The sequence below is a fragment of the Salvelinus sp. IW2-2015 genome, linkage group LG2 (assembly GCF_002910315.2).
Source record: "Salvelinus sp. IW2-2015 linkage group LG2, ASM291031v2, whole genome shotgun sequence".
Classification (NCBI taxonomy): Eukaryota; Metazoa; Chordata; class Actinopteri; order Salmoniformes; family Salmonidae; genus Salvelinus; species Salvelinus sp. IW2-2015.
The window spans coordinates 34,456,000-34,477,058 of record NC_036839.1 but is presented as its reverse complement, the minus strand read 5'-3'; the positions used below and the strand labels follow the sequence as shown (position 1 = coordinate 34,477,058).

Sequence of the window (21,059 nt, the reverse complement as noted above, 5' to 3'; positions counted from 1 at the left end):
GACACAGAAAATAACTACCCACAACCCATAGTGGGAAAAGTATGATTCTCAATCAGAGACAACGATCGACACCTGCCTCTGATTGAGAACCATACTGGGCTAAACACATAGAAATATACACACAGAACAAAAACATAGAATAACAACATAGAATGCCCACCCCAACTCACGCCCTGACCAAACTAAAATAAAGACATAAAAAAGGAACTAAGGTCAGAACGTGACAAGCACTGATATACACTGCTAAAAAAATAAAGGGAACACTTAAACAAACACATGTAAATCCAAGTCAATCACACTTCTGTGAAATAAACAAACTGTCCACTTAGGAAGCAACATTGATTGACAATAAATTTCACATGCTGTTGTGCAAATGGAATAGACAAAAGGTGAAATTATAGGCAATTAGCAAGACACCCCCAATAAAGGAGTGATTCTGCAGGTGGTGACCACAGACCACTTCTCATTCCTATGCTTCCTGGCTGATGTTTTTGGTCACTTTTGAATGCTGGCGGTGCTTTCACTCTAGTGGTAGCATGAGACTGGTCTACAACCCACACAAGTGGCTCAGGTAGTGCAGCTCATCCAGGATGGCACATCAATGCGAGCTGTGGCAAGAAGGTTTGCTGTGTCTGTCAGCGTAGTGTCCAGAGCATGGAGGCGCTACCAGGAGACAGGCCAGTACATCAGGAGACGTGGAGGAGGCCGGAGGGCAACAACCCAGCAGCAGGACCGCTACCATCCGCCTTTGTGCAAGGAGGAGCACTGCCAGAGCCCTGCAAAATGACCTCCAGCAGGCCACAAATTTATTTTTCCTGGTACTGTATATACACATCATGACCAAAATATGGAGATACCTGCTCATATTACATCTCATTCCAAAATCATGGGCATTAATATGGAGTTGGGTCCCCCTTCGCTGCTATAATAGCCTCCAATCTTCTAGGAAGGTTTCCACCCCATACATTGCTGCTGGACTTGCTTCCATTCAGCCACAAGCACATTAGTGAGGTCAGGCACTAAAGTTGGGCGATAAGCTGGCTCGCAGTCAGCTTTCCAATTAATCTCAAAGGTGTTTCAATGGGGTTGAGGTCAGGGCTCTGTGTAGGTCAGTCAAGTTCTTCACACAGATCTCGACAACCATGTGTATGTGAAGTCACCACAAAATAATAAACAAGCAACTTTTGCTAGTCCCCACAAGGTCAAATGCTATTCTAGGGGGTTAAGGTTAGAATTAGTGTTACAGTTAGGTTTAGGAGCTAGGTCTACTGTAGGTTAGGGTTAAGGTTAGGTTTTTAAGTTAAGGTTAGGGTAAGGAGTTAGGAAAATATTGTTTTGAATGGGACTTAATAAATCATGGAAACTTACCACGCTGCACATTGGTGCTCCGATCCTTCTCGCCTCTCCTCGTCCGAGGAGGGAAGAGCTATATTGCCGTTACATGAGCTAACATAAATATATGTTGTGTTTTCGCTGTAAAACATTTTAAAACGGACATGTTGGCTGGATTCACAAGATGTTTATCTTTAATTATGTGTAAACATGTGTTTTTCATAAATTTGTTATGATGAGTATTATAGTATTTCACGTTGCTCTCTGTATTATTCGGCTGTTTTGGAGCCATTTATGATCATGGCACCAATGTAAAACCAGGATTTGTAGCTATAAATAGCACATTTTCGAACAAAACATAAATGTATTGTATAACATGATGTTATAAGATTGTCATCTGATGACGTTGTTCAAAGGTTAGTGATTATTTTTATCTCTATTTGTGGGTTTTGTGAAAGCTATCTTTGCTGTGAAAAATGGCTGTGTTTTTTTGGATATGGTGGTGAGCTAACATAAATATATGTGTGTTTTCGCTGTAAACATTTAAAAAATCGGACATGTTGGCTGGATTCACAAGATGTTATCTTTCATTTGCTGTATTGACTTGTGATTTCATGAAATTATATTATATATATATTCCCTGTGGCGCTAGGCTAGGCTAGTCAGCGTTTCTGATGAGGAGATCCCGGATCCGGGAGGGGGGTCGGTAGAAGGTTATCCTCTTGAGAATACAGGAGGTATATTTTCGCTTAGCATAATTTGCTCTACAGATTAAACTGCCTCTTATTCAATCATTGCTCTTACTATATGCATAGTGATCATACCATTGGAAAGAAGACAATCTCTAGTTTCTAAATCCGTTTCAATTTTGTCTCTGAGTGATAGCAGAAGTCATTCAACAGCACTTTCCATGACCAAGAACATAAAATAGATGTGTTATGCTGGCTTCAAAGCTCTGGCTATATATGGTCGTGCCCCCTATGACCAGAAACACACCTCGTTCTCCTTCCTCTGGTTGTCAAGATGACGTCAGAGGAGAAATTCTTTGTTTATCTGGGACTGACGTGAAATAGGACCCAATTCTTTGGCGTTGACCGACAACTTCCGGTTTACTGAATCGCTCGAATTTGAGCTGCGTTGGTGTACTGTTTTGCTGGCGTTATGTATGCAAACTATCTCCGGTCGAATTTTGTTTGATACATGTGACCATATCATCGTAATGTATGTTTTTTCAATATAGTATTAATCAGATTATTTGAATTTTTCCGGGAGTTTTTCGGTGTACCGTTGTCGGATTGTATTTACGTTTGAGAAATTCGTGCCACTCGGCCGGTACCTGTGCTAAATGCAGTGGAAAAGAACATTTCTGAACGGAACCAACGACTCATCTTGACAAAGGACACTTGATCAACATTCTGATGAAAGATCAGCCATAGTAAGACCCAATTTACGATTTTATATCATATCTGTTGTGCATGTGAACTGACGTGGGCGCCTAGCCGAATCTGCCTGGTAAAATATCGTGTCCTCGCTAACGTGGTTAGCTAATAGATTTACATATTCTGTCTTCCCTGTAAAACATTTTAAAAATCTGAAATGGTGGCTTTATTCACAAGACCTGTATCTTTCATCTGGTGTCTTGGACTTGTGATTTAATGATATTTAGATGCTACAAGTTACTTGTGACGCTATGCATCTGTGCTAATCAGTGGGGTGAGTTGGGGGTGCTACCGGATCAGGGTTGCTGACTCGTGAGAAGTTAATGAACATGAAAACAAGACACTATACAAAATAACAAACAAACTAACCATCACAGTCCTGTGTGGCACAAACACTGACACAGAAAACAACCACCCACAAAATCCCAACACAAAACAAGCCACCTATATATGATTCTCAATCAGGGACAACGATTGACAGCTGCCTCTGATTGAGACACATATTAGGCTGAACACAGAAACAGACAAACTAGACACACAACATAGAATGCCCACCCAGCTCACGTCCTGACCAACACTAAAACAAGTACAACACATAAGAACTCTGGTCAGGACGTTACAGTACCCCCTCCTGAGGTGCGGACTCCGAACGCACCCCTAAAACTCAAGAGGAGGGTCTGGGTGGGCATCTGTCCGCCGTGGCGGCTCCGCGCAGGACGAGGACACCACTCCACCATTGTCTTTGTCCCCCTCCTTGGCGTCCTTTGAGTGGCGACCCTCGCCCCCGACCCTGGTCTAGGAACCTTCACAAAGGTCCCCCTAGATAGAGGAGACAGCTCAGGACAGAGGGCAACTGACGGAAGCTCGGCGATGGCAGCTCGACGAGTGGCAGCTCCGGACTGAGTGCAGCTCGGACTGTGGCAGCGACTGAGTGGCAGCTCGACTGGCGCGACTGAGTGGCAGCATGACTAGTGCAGCATGCTGAGTGCAGCATGACGATGGACTCATGACTGAGTGGCAGCTCATGACTGAGTGGCAGCTCATGACTGAGTGGCAGCTCATGACTGAGTGGCAGCTCATGACTGAGGGCAGCTCATGACTGGAGGGCAGCTCATGACTGGAGGGAGCTCATGATGAGTCATGACTGGAGGGCAGCTCATGACTGGAGCAGCTCATGACTGGAAGGGCAGCTCATGACTGGAGGGCAGCTCATGATGGAGGGCAGCTCATGACTGGAGCAGTCATGACTGGGGGCAGCTCATGACTGGAGGGCAGCTCATGACTGGAGGCAGTCAACTGGAGGGCAGCTCATGACTGGAGGGCAGCTCATGACTGGAGGGCAGCTCATGACTGGAGCAGCTCTGGACTGACTGACGGCTCTAGCGGCTCCTGACTGACGGACGGCTCTAATGGCTCGGGACAGACGGGCAGCTCTGACGGCTCGGGACAGACGGCGGCTCTGACGGCTCGGGACAGACGGGCGGCTCTGACGGCTCGGGACAGACGGGCGGCTCTGACGGCTCGGACAGACGGGCGGCTCTGACGGCTCGGGACAGTACGGGCGGCTCTGACGGCTCGGGACAGACGGGCGGCTCTGACGGCTCGGGACAGACGGGCGGCTCTGACGGCTCGGACAGACGGGCGGCTCTGACGGCTCGGGACAGACGGGCGCTCTGACGGCTCGGACAGACGCGGCTCTGACGCCGGACAGCGGGCGGCTCAGATGCGCTGGGCAGACGGATGGCTCAGACGGCGCTGGGCAGGCAAGCAGCTCAGACTCGCTGGGCAGGCGAGCAGTGCAGGCGCGTTGGGCAGACAGGCAGCTCAGACGGCGCTGGGCAGGCGAGCAGTGCAGGCAGTGTTGGGCAGACGGCCGACTCTGACCTGCTAGGCGCAGTAGGCCTGGTGCGTGGTGCCGGAACTGGTGGTACCGGACTGGAGACACGCACCTCAAGGCTAGTGCGGGAGCAGGAACAGTGCGTACAGGGCTCTGGAGACGCACAGGAGGTTTAGTGCGTGGTGCCGGAACTGGAGGTACTGGGCTGGAGACACGCACCACAGGGAGAGTGCGTGGAGGAGGAACAGGGCTCTGGAGACGCACTGGAAGCCTGGTGCGTGGTGTAGGCACTGATGGTACTGGGCTGGGGGAAGGTGGCGCCGGATTACTGGACCGTGCAGGCGTACTGGCTCCCTTGAGCACCGAGCCTGCCCAACCTTACCTGGTTGAATGCCCCGTAGCCCGTCCAGTGCGGGGAGGTGGAATAACCGCACTGGGCTGTGTTGGCGAACCGGGACACCATGCGTAAGGCTGGTGCCATGTACACCGGCGCGAGAGAGACGTACTGGAGGCCAGATATGTTGAGCCGGCTTCATGGCACTTGGCTCAATGCTCAATCTAGCGGCCAGTCGCGCGGAGGGGAATAACCCGGTGGAATAACCCGCACCGGGCTATGCACACGTACAGGAGACACCGTGCGCTCTTCCGCATAACATGGTGTCTGCCCGTACTCCCGCTCTCCACGGTAAGCATGGGAAGTGGGCGCAGGTTTCCTACCTGCCTTCACCACACTACCCTTTAGCCCCCCCCCCCAATACATTTTTGGGATTTCTTCTCGGGCTTCTTACCGCGCCGTCGTGCTAACCTCATTCGCCGGTATCCCTCCGCACATTGCTCCATCGAATCCCAGGCGGACTCCGGCACTCTCCCTGGGTCAACCGACCACCTGTCTATTTCCTCCCAAGTGGTGTAACCCAGATCCGGCTCCTGCTGCCGAGCTAGCTCCTCGAAACGCCGCCTCTCCGCTTTTKCTGCCTCCAGCTCTGCTTTGGGGCGGCGATACTCCTCTGGCTCTGCCCAGKGTCCTTTCCCCTCCAAAATTTCCTCCCATGTCCAGGAGTCCTGTGTAGTTGGCCGCTGCTGCTGTCGCTGCTGCCCGTTGCCACGCTGCTTGGTCCGAGTTAGGTGGGTGGTTCTGTAACGGCAATCTAGCTCTTCCTCCTCCTCGTCCGATGAGGAGGACGAAATAGACTGCCGTTACAGCTCACCACAATAGCCCAAAACACAACGCCATTTTTTCATCGCAAAGATAGCTTTCACAAAACCCACAAATAGAGATAAAAATAATCACTAACCTTTGAACAACTTCATCAGATGACAGTCTTATAACATCATGTTATACAATACATTTATGTTTTGTTCGAAAATGTGCATATTTATAGCTACAAATCCTGGTTTTACATTGGTGCCATGATCATAAATGGCTCCAAAACAGCCGGAATAATTAGAGAGCAACGTGAAATACATAAATACTCATCATAAAACATTTATGAAAAATACATGTTGTACACATAATTAAAGATAAACATCTTGTGAATCCAGCCAACATGTCCGATTTTTTTAATGTTTTACAGCGAAAACACAACATATATTTATGTTAGCTCATGTAACGGCAATATAGCTCTTCCTCCTCCTCGGACGAGGAGAGGCGAGAAGGATCGGAGGACCAATGTGCAGCGTGGTAAGTTTCCATGATTTAATGAACATGAAAACAAGACACTATACAAAATAACAAACAAACTAACCGTCACAGTCCCGTGTGGCACAAACACTGACACAGAAAACAACCACCCACAAAAACAAATCCTGGATTTATATTGTGAACATGGCGCCAAAATGCTCCAAATTGTCCGGAGAAATTTTAGAGAGTCACGTAATCTAACAGAAAAACTTGTTGGACATATAATTAAAGATACACTGGTTCTTAATGCAACCGCTGTGTTAGATTTAAAAAAATAACTTTAGTAAAAAGCACAGCATACAATAATCTGAGACAGCGCTCAGCCATTCTCCGCCATGTTGGAGTCAACATATTCAACAAAAATACGAAATAACATCATAAATATTCTCTTACCTTTGATGATCTTTAATCAGAATGCAGTGCAAGGAGTCCTAGTTCCACAATAAATCGTTTTGTTTTAGAATGTCCATCTAGTGAAAGGCGTATGAAATGCATACATATCCATAAATACAAGGCAATTGAATAGGCGAAGCCCTTCACAGAGACCCATTTCAGAATTTTCACTTCCTGTTTGGCTGCCAAATGAGTTCTGTTTTACTCACAGATATAATTCAAACAGTTTTAGAAACTTCAGAGTGTTTTCTATCCAATAGTAATAATAATATGGATATCATATGATCTAGAACAGAGTACGAGGCCATTTAATTTGGGCACTATTTTTTCCCAAAGTGGAAATGGCGCCCCCTATTTAAGAGATAGTTTTAAGGTTATTTATACAAGACTATGTTGTGTGTGGCGTGCACACGTGTACGCATGTCTGCACATATGCATGTGTGCACGTGCGTAACAGGTGGCTGACAACGTGGCAGACACCTTGCGGGATTGGTTTAATGTAATTGTAAAAAGCTGCCCCACCACACTTAACAGGGATTAAACACTGACTGGGGCACAGAAAACAATGACTGTAGGATTAACCTCTTAGGCTGGGAGATGGGCACTTAGTAACTAGAGGTCGACCGATTAATCGGAATGGCCGATTATTAGGGCCGATTTCAAGTTTTTCCAAATCGGAAATCAATATTTTTGAAGATTTATATTTTTTTATTATAATTTTTTTTACACCTTTATTTAACTAGGCAAGTCAGTTAAGAACACATTCTATTTTCAATGACGGCCTAGGAACGGTGGGTTAACTGCTCGTTCAGGGGCAGAACACATATTTTTACCTTGTCAGCTCGGGGATATAATCTTGCAACCTTACAGTTAACTATCCAACGCTCTAACCACCTGATCACATTGCACTCCCAAGGGAGCCTGTCTGTTACGCGAATGCATAGAAGCCAAGGTAAGTTGCTAGCTAGCATTAAACTTCTTATAAAAAATAATCAATCAATCAGTCATAATCACTAGTTAACTACACATGGTTGATGATTACTAGTTTATCTAGCGTGTCCAGCGTGTCCTGCGTTGCATATAATCGATGCGGTGCGTATTGTTGCTCCAATGTGTACCTAACCATAAACATCAATGCTTTCTTAAAATCAATACACAGAAGTATATATTTTTTTAAACCTGCATATTTAACTAAAGAAATCCAGGTTAGCAGGCAATATTAACCAGGTGAAATTGTGTCACTTCTCTTGCGTTCATTGCACGCAGAGTCAGTGTATATGACAGTTTGGGCCACCTAATTTGCCAGAATTTTACGTATTATGACATAACATTGAAGATTGTGCAATGTAACAGGAAATATTTAGACTTATGGATGCCACCCGTTAGATAAAATACGGAACGGTTCCGTATTTCCACTGAAAGAATAAACGTCTTGTTTTCGAGATGATAGTTTCCGGATTTGACCATATTAATGACCTAGGCTCATATTTCTGTGTGTTATTATGTTATAACTAAGTCTATGATTTGATAGAGCAGTCTGACTGAGCGGTGGTAGGCAGCAGCAGGCTCGTAAGCATTCATTCAAAACAGCACTTTCCTGCGTTTTGCCAGAAGCTCTTCGCCGTGCTTCAAGCCTATCAACTCCCGAGATTAGGCTGGTGTAACCGATGTGAAATGGCTAGCTAGTTAGCGGGGTGCGCGCTAAGCGTTTCAAACGTCACTCGCTCTGAGACTTGAAGTAGTTATTCCCTTACTCTGCATGGGTAACGCTGCTTCGAGGTGGGCTGTTGTCGTTGTGTTCCTGGTTCGAGCCCAGGTAGGAGCGAGGAGAGGATGGAAGCTAACTGTTACACTGGCAATACTAAAGTGCCTATAAGAACATCCATAGTCAAAGGTTAATGAAATACAAATGGTATAGAGAGAAATAGTCCTATAATTCCTATAAATAACTACAACCTAAAACTTCTTACATGGGAATATTGAAGACTCATGTTAAAAGGAACCATCAGCTTTCATATGTTCTCATGTTCTGAGCAAGGAACTTAAACGTTAGCTTTCTTACATGGCACATATTGCACTTTTCACTTTCTCTCACCAACCTTTGTTTTTGTTTTTGCATTATTTAAACCAAATTGAACATGTTTCATTATTTATTTGAGGCTAAATTGATTTTATTGATGTATTATTATAGGTTCTGAGCTTTTGTGAAATAGCACAGTTACAAGTGGAAATCAAACTGGATGGACATCAGAAATAGAGGAAGGACTAAGAACAAACAAGAGAGAACTATTGTAAAGTAGACTGTCTGTAAAATGTGTATAAGATGTATAAATTGAAGGTAAAAGCAGAAGTGTTTATTAGTTTACTCCAATTGGGGGATCGGTGGTAGGGTTTGCGGGGAATAATAATAAAGGTATGTTCTTTAGAAAAGTATGTATGTCTATATAAGTATGTGTATGTATATATGTGTATATGTATGCATACGTGTATGGATATATATATTTACCAAAAAAATATGGGGGATTGGAAATGATGCAGACAATTACATTGGAAGCAACATTCTTTCCGCAATATTAAGCTGATCCACCCCTAAAAAGAAAATAAATAAATAAGAAAAAATAAAAATAAATCTGTAACGATCGTCTGTTGAAGAAGGAGTGGACCAAAGCGCAGCGTGGTAAGTGTTCATGATTTATTAATAAAACTGAACACTAAATAACAAAACAACAAAGAGAACGAACGAAACCGTTCTGTCAGGTGCAGAACCACAAAACAGAAAACTACCGACAAAGCATCGGTGGGGAAAAGCTACCTAAGTATGGTTCTCAATCAGAGACAACGATAGACAGCTGCCTCTGAGAACCACACCCGGCCAAAACCAAAGAAATACAAAACATAGAAAATGAACATAGAATGCCCACCCAAATCACACCATGACCAAACCAAAATAGAGACATAAAAAGATCTCTATGGTCAGGGCGTGACAAAATCGGCTGATTAATCGGTATCGGCTTTTTTTGGTCCTCCAATAAATCGGTATCGGCTTTGAAAAATCATAATCGGTCGACCTCTATTAGTAACACTGCATCATTAACACATGATGGACCACATTAACGGAAAGGTTGCACGATATATATTCCACAAATCTAACAACGTAGATTATGTTTGATCTAAATGGTCTTTATGCAAAAGTTTATAAAAATATATATAATTATACACTTCAATTGCTACAGGACTTGTAGCTACAGAAGTCTTGCAGGTAGACCACTTTTTCCCTTCAAGAATGATTATGTGGCCTGGATCCTGTTATTGGAGGTAATTCTGGTCTGGTGTTTAGAGAATTTCCTTTGTGTCGTAGCAGTGCACATCCTATAGCCCATCAATAGCTTATTTCTATAAGGAAATAATTGAATATGTGTGTGTGTGTGTGTGTTTGTGTTTGTGTTAGAGAGCGAGAGAAACTGAGCGAAACTGAGCAGGAGAGAGAGCGAGAGAAACTGAGCAGGAGAGAGAGCGAGAGAAACTGAGCAGGAGAGAGAGCGAGCGAAACTGAGCGGGAGCGAGAGAAACTGAGCGGGAGAGAGAGGGAGAGAAACTGACAGGGAGAGAAAATGAGCGGGAGAGGGAGAGAAACTGAGCAGGAGAGGGAGCGAGAGAAACTGGCAGATACTGTAGAGGAGAAGAGCAGACAGAGCAAGATGTCTCAGAACTGATAGGAGTTGATCACCAACTGACAAATCACGTAGAGACAGAGCAGTGCACAGTGAATACTAGAACTCCATTCTCTGACAGCGACTCGGCTATACATACAGTAGCAACGTCTGCTAGTTAGGGGTCAATTCAGGAAGTAAATTGGAAATGGCTTAGAAAACCAGGCAAAAAAAACAGATAACACCATCTGTATGCTTGAGTGGCTATTTCTATATGTCCAGTGACCCCCAAGGCAGAGGTAGTAGCCCGTTACATATCCCCAACCCAAGCAACACTTGATAAGCATTGGTAAAATTGGTTAAAGATGGACAGCTGTGACTTATAGATAGCAAAATAGTTGTGAAGAGATGTACCGATTCAAATGGCACATGGTTTGTGAACTGATACACAAGACAACGCTGGATTCAAAACCTTTCAGTTTAACTGATTATACAAAATTCTTGCAAYCAATAGAATGTTATATACAGTGGGGCAAAAAAGTATTTAGTCAGCCACCAATTGTGCAAGTTCTCCCACTTAAAAAGATGAGAGAGGCCTGTAATTTTCATCCGAGGTACACTTCAACTATGACAGTCAAAATTAGAAAAAAAATCCAGAAAATCACATTGCAAATTATGGTGGAAAATAAGTATTTGGTCACCTACAAACAAGCAGATTTCTGGCTCTCACAGACCTGTAACTTCTTCTTTAAGAGGCTCCTCTGTCCTCCACTCGTTACCTGTATTAATGGCACCTGTTTGAACTTGTTATCAGTATAAAAGACACCTGTCCACAACCTCAAACAGTCACACTCCAAACTCCACTATGGCCAAGACCAAAGAGCTGTCAAGGACACCAGAAACAAAATTGTAGACCTGCACCAGGCTGGGAAGACTGAATCTGCAATAGGTAAGCAGCTTGGTTTGAAGAAATCAACTGTGGGAGCAATTATTAGGAAATGGAAGACATACAAGACCACTGATAATCTCCCTCGATCTGTGGCTCCACGCAAGATCTCACCCGTGGGGTCAAAATGATCACAAGAACGGTGAGCAAAAATCCCAGAACCACACGGGGGGACCTAGTGAATGACCTGCAGAGAGCTGGGACAAAGTAACAAAGCCTACCATCAGTAACACACTACGCCGCCAGGGACTCAAATCCTGCAGTGCCAGACGTGTCCCCCTGCTTAAGCCAGTACATGTCCAGGCCCGTCTGAAGTTTGCTAGAGAGCATTTGGATGATCCAGAAGAAGATTGGGAGAATGCATATGGTCAGATGAAACCAAAATGTAACTTTTTGGTAAAAACTCAACTCGTCGTGTTTGGAGGACAAAGAATGCTGAGTTGCATCCAAGAACACCATACCTACTGTGAAGCATGGGGGTGGAAAACTCATGCTTTGGGGCTGTTTTTCTGCAAAGGGACCAGGACGACTGATCCGTGTAAAGGAAAGAATGAATGGGGCCATGTATCATGAGAGTTTGAGTGAAAATCTCCTTCCATCAGCAAGGGCATTGAAGATGAAACGTGGCTGGGTCTATCAGCATGACAATGATCCCAAACACGCCCGGGCAACGAAGGAGTGGCTTCGTAAGAAGCATTTCAAGGTCCTGGAGTGGCCTAGCCAGTCTCCAGATCTCAACCCCATAGAAAATCTTTGGAGGGAGTTGAAAGTCCGTGTTGCCCAGCAACAGCCCCAAAACATCACTGCTCTAGAGGAGATCTGCATGGAGGAATGGGCCAAAATACCAGCAAGTGTGTGAAAACCTTGTGAAGACTTACAGAAAACATTTGACCTCTGTCATTGCCAACAAAGGGTTAGTATAACAAAGTATTGAGATAAACTTTTGTTATTGACCAAATACTTATTTTCCACCATAATTTGCAAATAAATTCATAAAAAATCCTACAATGTGATTTTCTGGATTTTTCCCCCTCATTTTGTCTGTCATGGTTGAAGTGTACCTATGATGAAAATTACAGGCCTCTCTCATCTTTTTAAGTGGGAGAACTTGCACAATTGGTGGCTGACTAAATACTTTTTTGCCCCACTATACATGTATATGGGGGATAGAACAATCCCAGCTCTGCAGATTTTGCTGCGAAGAGACAAATTCATTAGATCATTTGTTTTGGTGCTGTCCATATGTAGCTTGTTTTTGGTCGCAGGTTCAAGAATGGCTGAAGAATTGCAACATTTACCTGGGGCTAACTCTGCAAATAGCACTGCTAGGTGATTTAAAAAGTCATAGTCAATCGATCAATAACACAATTATACTCATAGCAAAAAAAAAAATCTTTAATTTACAATATGTAGAATCTATGAGAATAGAAAGGTTCAGAACTTATGAAAGTTCTGAAAAAACAAACAAAAGATAACTATTGTAAACTATACTGTGTCGATGAAAATGTATACAGTACGTATACAGTAAAATGTAAGACGGATCTAGAAGCATAAGTCTTGTTGTCCATTAGTTTACTCCAATTAGGGGAGGGGTGGTAGGGTTAGGAGAAAATAATAAAGGAAAATATAAGAAAATTGTGGAATAATAGTGAAGACATCAAAACTATGAAATCATGTAGTAACCCAAAAATACCCTTTGCCTTGATGACAGCTTTGCACACTCTAGGCACTCGCTCAACCAGCTTCACCTGGAATGCTTTTCCAACAGTCTTGAAGGAGTTCCCACATATGAGGAGCACTTGTTGGCTGCTTTTCCTTCACTCTGCAGTCCAACTTGGGTTGAGGTCGGGTGATTGTGAAGGCGAGATCATCTGATGCAGCACCATCACTCTCCTTCTTGGTCAAATAGCCCTTACACAGCCTGGAGGTGTGTTTTGGGTCATTGTCCTGTTGAAAAACAAATGATAGTGGGACTAAGTGCGTATCGCTGCAGAATGCTGTGGTAGCCATGCTGGTTAAGTGTGCCTTGAATTCTAAATAAATCAGACAGTGTCACCAGCAAAGCACCCCCACTTCACGGTGGGAACCACACATGCAGAGATCTTCCGTTCACCTACTCTGCGTCTCACAAAGACACGGGGTTGGAACCAAAAATAACGTATCCTCTGCAGCAGAGGTAACTATGGGTCTTCCTTTCCTGTGGCGGTCCTCATGAGAGCCAGTTTCATCATAGTGCTTGATGGTATTGCAACTGCACTTGAAGAAACTTTCAAAGTTTTAGAAATGTTCTGCATTGACTGACCTTCATGTCATAAAGTAATGGACTGTCGTTTCTCTGCTTATTTGAGCTGTTCTTGACATAATATGGACTTGGTCTTTTACCAAATATGTCCATCCTATCTACCTTGTCACAACACAACTGAATGGCTCAAACGCATTAAGGAAAGAAATTCCACAAATTAACAAAGCACATCTGTTAATTGAAATGCATTCCAGGTGACTACCTCATGAAACTGGTTGAGAGAATGACAAGAGTGTGCAAAGCTGTCATCAAGGCAAAGGGTGGCTACTTTGAAGAATCTCAAATATAAAATATATTTTGGTTTCTTTAACACTTTTTTTGGTTACAACATGATTCCATGTGTTATTTCATAGTTTTGATATCTTCACTAATATTATCCAATGTAGAAAATAGTAAAAAATAAAGAAAAACCCTTGAATGAGTAGGTGTGTCCAAACTTCTGACTGGTACTGTATATTTACAAAAAATATATATGGGGGATTGGAAATTATGCAGATAATTACATTGATGGAAGCCACAATCTGCAATATTCAATCTGATCTACCCCCACCAAAAAAATGTAATCTTGATAAGTACGGATTTTCCATATGGTAAACTGTGTGTGTGTGTTTGTGGTACCAGACAGGCCTAATTAAATGCACAGCTGTTTGTTGCTAAGCCAGTTACCAGGGGCTTTAAGGCACAGAGGACCAGGCTTTACCCCTCTTCACTGCCTCCTCCTCTACCTCACCTCTCTTCACCCATCCTCATCTACCTCACCCATCCTCCTCTACCTCACCCCTCTTAACCATTGACCTCTACCTCACCCATCCCCTTCCTCCTCACCTCTCTTCACCCCTCACCCATCCTCCTCATCCCACTTCACCCTCTTCCTAACCCCTCTTCACCCTCACCCATTCCCCTTTACCTCCATTACCTCACCCTCTCCCTCACCTCTTGCCCGGGATCTACTAGATTTGTTTTACCTAGCAAGACATAATAGGAAAGATACAGAGACGGATGTAGGGACATACGGCAGAGAGAGCAAGGGATGAGAGTTTCAAGAGAGTTCTTTGGGGTCAAGGGTTGAGTGTTTCAAGATAGTTATTTTGGGTCCAAACTGCTGCAGAAGACTCTTGATTTACCAGCTGTCCTGCTAGGCACCACAACACCAAGTCCATGTTTTTCTGGGAGATGCAGCTTTCCCCCTACATGAGAAACCTACATGAGATACCCTTATCCAGGTATGTTGATAATAGAATGTTGGAATCAATTTTTCTTTCTAATTTCCCTTGTTACTGCATACATGTATGCACATATATATGAGAAATGCCATTTTATTAAGGCTTTTGGAATATGGTTCCTGGAAAATTGTAATTTCTTTACCAAATAGGCTATATTTTATATCTAACATATATTCTTATTATCTCTCATTCACAGGTGTCCATCTCAATGAACCTGGGCGTACCTACAACTACCGCCACTCTCGTTGTCATAGAGAGTGCATTCGGCATCATGGCTGCAAGGATGAGGACTCCTGTTCGGCTAATCGAGTGTACCCCTGAAAAGGCTAAGGACATTCTGAAGGCTTGTCTGGCCTTCCACAACTACCTGTCCTCCACAGATGAAGCTCATGAACCGAACACAAGATAAGTGTCTCCCGCTTTTGGGGACACTCCCCTCCCTTCTAGCAACTACCAACCTGGAGAGTGGAAGTGGGTTGTTGCAGGGGACAACAATTTCCAAGAGCCAGGCAGACTCTTTCGTGCCAGGGCGAGACGGCTTGCAAGCGAAACAAGAAACACGCTCAGGGATGTCGTCTCCCCCCCGCATGTGTGCAATGGCAAAAAGACATGGTTAGGAGAGGACAACTCAACCCATGACCAGCCAATCATGCAGAATAGGACTTTGTTTGGACTGCTCACACACACACACAGCCCTTGATGGAGGCACGCATTCTTTGTGTGCACTGTGAACTAAAGTACTTCGTACTAAAATGTAGTTTTAATCTTGTTAATGAAATGAAACCAAATGTTTATGATGTCTGTGTGCATTAATTTAGATTAGATTGAACTACACCACACAAAATATAGCCTGTAAGGTCTGCAGCGCACAGCTCTTCTCAACATTGTCAGTACTTGATTATCAAATAGAATGCATTGAAACACCTTGTATCGAGATGAAGAAACAGAGCTTTTTCAGCACACAAAAAAATGTACCTTATTCTTGCATCTGGGCTCTGAAAGTAAACCACAATACAACAGTGTCTGCTAAGAACAGACATGTAAACAACACATCAATGAAATATCATTAAAGTGTCAGACAAATGCAATTATTTGTAGAATAGTACAAATGTGTCTGTGAAAAACAGACATGCAAACAACAAAAGTGTCTATGGAATAAGATTGTCTAGGGTCTGACTCCTGAGATGTCTGAACAACAAGAACAAGTTGTTAATTTCACTGTGGTCCCAGTCGTTCGGTCCATGTCTTCTTGAAGTCATGCAGCTGGTGATCGAATTCCAACCAGAGTTTTGGCAATAGTTCATCCATGAAATCAGCTATAGGTGCCAGGGCCCTGTGGAGAGGATGAGAAGAGGGGGGACATGTTAGGAGTGTCTGTGGAGAGCAGTGTGCATGGTGAGGAGAAGAGGAAAAAAGGACAACAGAAGAAAGGATATCAGAATAAAGGAGGAGAGTCTGAAATGATTTACCTCTGGGTTGCTCAATGCATGACGTTCTCCAGATCTTGAGATCGGTCTTTGCAACGCCTTTGTGAGTGATGTGTCAAGGGCTGAGTCTGCAGCTCATTTCTCCCTTCTTCTCACAGTCCTGCTACTACTGCTGCTGCTCTGTGGCATTGGTGAGGAGCAAGCCAGTGGAGTAGGTATTGGAGGTGGGCCSAGGATAGGGCTTCCCAGGTCCTTCATAGAGATGGTTTTCATTCTGCACTGCAGCTCAGTGCGAGAGATGGGCTGGGGGTTAATGACCAGTCAGTGCTGGGGGCCGGTGAAGAGGCCATGCTGGGGAGCAGAGAACAAAACCTGGTGCTGTCCCCATTCACTGTTTTGTGCGTGCCTTGAAAAAGAAAAAAAGTAGAGGGCTTTTTAGTTCACATAATCAAACCATCCAAAACAATCAATAAACAACATATCAAATATCATTAACCAAGACTAAAATAGACTATAATGTTACACATGTTTGAGCAGAGTTGAGTTGGCCTAGCTACATTTGCAACATTTTAGCTAGCTGGACCTTGATACCGAACTTTGACTTAGGTGTTACCAATGTGGGAAGCTTATGATTTTCTTTATCTGACAAAATTATGTTTGATCAAAAAGTTGTAAAGATCTTTAGTTTAGTTGGTTGGCTTGCTTGCTTTCTCTACATGAGTATGCTGCTAAGCTAGAGCTAGCTGGCTGGCTGGCTTTTGTTCGCAAACATGGCTACTCTTTTCCTCGACTACAATAGAAAATACAACATACCTCATTCTCTGGTGAAGATGGCATGTTGCTTTCCGTCTTGCTCACTTCTGTACCTCCTTGGCTAAGCAACGCTTGAAGTTGTCGTTCGCCATGTTGAATCCACACTGAGTTTTCGGACTAAATCGAGAAGAAGAAACTCGCGTCACCCCTACAGTTGACCAATCGCCAACGAAGGGGTGTAGACTTCGGCTATCGAACTTCGGCTTGCTTCGTCAAAACATTTTGTGTGCACGAACAGATTAACAAAACCCTTAACAAAGACCAAAACGAACCAAAATATCACAAAATGTCTTCATAATATATGCACAAACTGTTCCAGATGGAGAGACTAGGAGAGGATGAGAATAGAGAGGGAGGACTAGAAGGACATCAAAAGGTATTGAGAAAATAAAGAGCAGGGGAGAGAGACGGTAGACGTGGAGAGTGGAAGATTATGTAGAGCCTACGTTTTTCTATGTGTTTGGGCTAAGGTAAGGTTGAGGGAAAGGGATGGGTGAGTGAACTTCACACCTGATAATTAGATTTAGTGACTTGGATAATTCCCATTATATTAATGAAAACCGGCTTATGAAATATTTAAAGCCTGCCTGTGTGTCCGGCGGGTGGGCGCAGGCATGCTGGTGTGGAGCAGGGAAAGTAGTGAGGCGAACCAGAGGGGCGACATGTGCAAAACGTTTCAGTAAATCAATAATGCATTAAGTCCCACCACGCCCAACACCACAGTCCTACAATGGTGATACATGCTTACAAGCCACACAAATATACAGATGAAGTACACACACAACAAACAAGTACTCACTAACACATACAACCCCCCCCCCCAAAAAAAACCTGCAGACACTCGGCCCTCCGTGGAATGAGTTTGACACCTCTAGTTTACAGTGACTGACGGACTATAGAGTGGAGGGTTTACAGTGATTATGTAAACCACAGGGAGACTCTCTGGAGCTCTCCGTCTGTCCGTCCCCAAGCTCTGAGCCTGTTACAGACAAAATAAGCCTGTGTGTGTGTGTGTGTGTGTGTGTGTGTTCGCTCAAAATAAGAGTAAAAGATGCCTTTGTGTTTTCTACAAACAGGTCGGAAGTGGGTAATCAGGACTCTGTGTTTTTGTTTATGTGTTAGGGGGGTGGGGGATACTGTGTGGTTGTCAGTGGAGGCTGCTGAGGAGAGGACGGAGCAAATGGAATGGCATCAAATAGGTGTGTTTGATGTATTTGATACCATTCCACTAATTCCGCTCCAGCCATTACCACGAGCCCGTCCTCCCCAATGAAGCTGCCACCAACCTCCTGCGGTGTATGTGAGTGTTTGTTACAGTCAGGTTACTGTGTCCTAACATGTGGCTGCTTAGTTACTTGCATGGTGTGAAAGATGCTTTGGGACAAAGCCTGAGGTGTTGTGGTGGAAAATACATTGTGAAATTCACAACACAACCTGAACATTCACGTCTCCTGTGAATATTGTTTTCCCCAATGTGTTTATACATCTATATTGTCATCATTTTTCCCCGACGTGAGTCTCACCGGTTTGGGCATCTTTGTCCTCTCTCCAGCCTTGCCCTTCTGCTGAGAAAATGCAAATAAATCGTCCTCCGTCTCGTTGACTCACCCTGGGCTCCACTGCCTGTAGGAGAGAGCAGACAAGTTATTATTAACACTATAAATAACAAAGAAGAGTGCAGATCAGTTACCATTAACACAGAGAAAGAAACAAATGTATCTAACATCAATGTCAGTGATAATTGACAGTTCAGGATAACAAAACTCATGTAAAAAACCATCACATTTGAATTTATTTTGTATTGAGTCAGTTGTRGTGGTTACTACACTTCCCAACTGAAAACATATGCTGGCTCCTGAACAACAACTCCAAACAGTGAAAAGAGAAAATGGGGGGAGGGAGGGAGGGAACGTACATGGCGGGAGGGAGGGGGAGGGCTCGAGCGCCAGCGGTAGGTAGGCCTTGAAGTAGTCCCTGTGGTGACAGAGCCCTGAGATGGCAAAGGCCAGAAATAGGCTCTGCTAATGAAGTAATGAAAGTCAGCCCAGAGAGAGAGCAGAGAGATGTGATAGCAGCCAGCCAGGCATGCAGGGCTGCAGAACTAAGCAGGAAATGAGGAGCAGGCTTACTGAGGGACGGTAATCTGACTCTATCTTTACCTCTCTCTCTCTCTCCCTAGCAGAGAACAGATATACTGCAGTGTGATAGGGAAGGTAGAGAACCCAAGCTGGGCCTGCCCCACTTACCTGGTACAGAGGAGATAAAAGAGTGGACAGAATCACTAGAGAGTGATGGAGGAAGAAGGGGCAGAAGCTCCACATTGCTTCCTAACTTAAACTTTCTCCCTAATTGAGCACAAAGTAAGAAAATAAGGTTATTCTAACTTCTGAGTAAGAATTACCCTTTAGAAGGACACAGGAACTATTTTAGACAAGGTATTGAGTCCAAATAGACATTTCATGCTATTCCTCTACTTTTTAATCTCCCTTTTATCTCCCTCATAATTTATAGGGTGTAGTCAAGTCCCTGGACTCCCTGCGTTTAGTAGGGCACAACGTTGTGGTACGCTGAGATAGAAATATATCAGGCCAGACATGCCTCTCTAACATGTAGAGGAAGCAATCATATCTATCACCCTCCTCAACGTGACACAGGTGCTTAGATTTCATCCCTAGAGCAGGACTGGTTTCTATATATTCTAGCTATATTAGTCTCTATAAGGACCTCTGGTGGGTCTTTGGGAGAAAGATGACCTATGCTTCCCCCACCCACCTCAGGGCAGCCTTAACCTGCGACTTTGTGAGGTCATTAATTAGCATCCGCTGCCAAACATAGGTACTCCCTGTTTACCCCACTCACTTTTAAACCTGCCTGGCAGAGAAAAGCTATAATCCTGTCTGCAGTGTGTCTGTGTTACTTGACCCCTCCATTCACCAAATCCTGAGCGTCACTCTCAAACGGATACAGCTTCCAGGTCACCATTCATGCAGAAAGTAACAGGCTCTGCTCTCCACACACACATTACTCTCTTTCATCTCTCTCCCTTTCTGTCTTTTTCTTTCGCTCTCTGACGCAGTAGCTTTTAACAGGACATGGCTTATAGCTCTCATAAAACTAGTTACAGGCGTCTAAGTAACAAGCCTTTTCCACACCACGAATCCTGTTTCCCTCCTCTCCATCCCCTTGTTCCTCTCTAATTTCATACTTTCACTGCAGTGGTACAAGCGAGTGCAGAAGGGCTGCTGAACACATGGGCCAATGGGTTTGCAGGGTGTGTGTGTGTGTGTTTACAGATCTGATGGCCAGATCTCCAGCTGTGGTGTGAGTGATACTACAGAGGGTATACAAACAAAGGGAGATGTAGAACCCACTACAACAACAAGAAAATGTACTAGGCTCTCCTTATGGGGGCATTACAACTTCCAGATAGTTGGGTGAAAGGCTCACAAGAGTGACACTGTGTACGATTTCTGTCATGACCTCGCCTGATGGTTCCAAAGAAAAGTTCACCCCCCCAAAAGATATTACACATCAAACCTTGTTACTTTTGCCAAGCCCATCAAGAAAGACCCTGATTGGCTAACCACTGCTCCATTCACAGCTATTTTTGTCTGTTGGCAAGGATACTCACATACACACACACAGTGCTTTTAACAGTGTTTTCAACTTACATATTTAACACACATTATTACATTGTGCATGTTCATTTACACAGTTATTAGTATTCAACATGTACTCTTGGTTCACATCTTGCTGCTACGCCACCATGTCTATGTCAGTTATCATTTAGTTCATTTGAATATTCTCTCATCATTGATGTAAGGGCTTAGTTATCTAATGTTGGTGCGGCATATTAACCTGTTTTAAGGATACTCCTGAATCAAATCAAAGTGTATTTGTCACGTGCGCCGAATACAATAGGTGTAGACCTTACAGTGAAATGCTTACTTACAGGCTCTAACCAATAGTGCAGAAAAGGTATTAGGTGAACAATAGGTAAGTAAAGAAATAAAACA

The 21,059-nt window shown here is 44.0% G+C and overlaps 1 pseudogene; it reads right to left on the bottom strand.

Annotated features, from left to right (window-relative positions):
• LOC111978903 (radixin-like) overlaps positions 1-21,059 on the bottom strand; it is a 62,423-nt pseudogene that overhangs the window by 36,028 nt on the left and 5,336 nt on the right.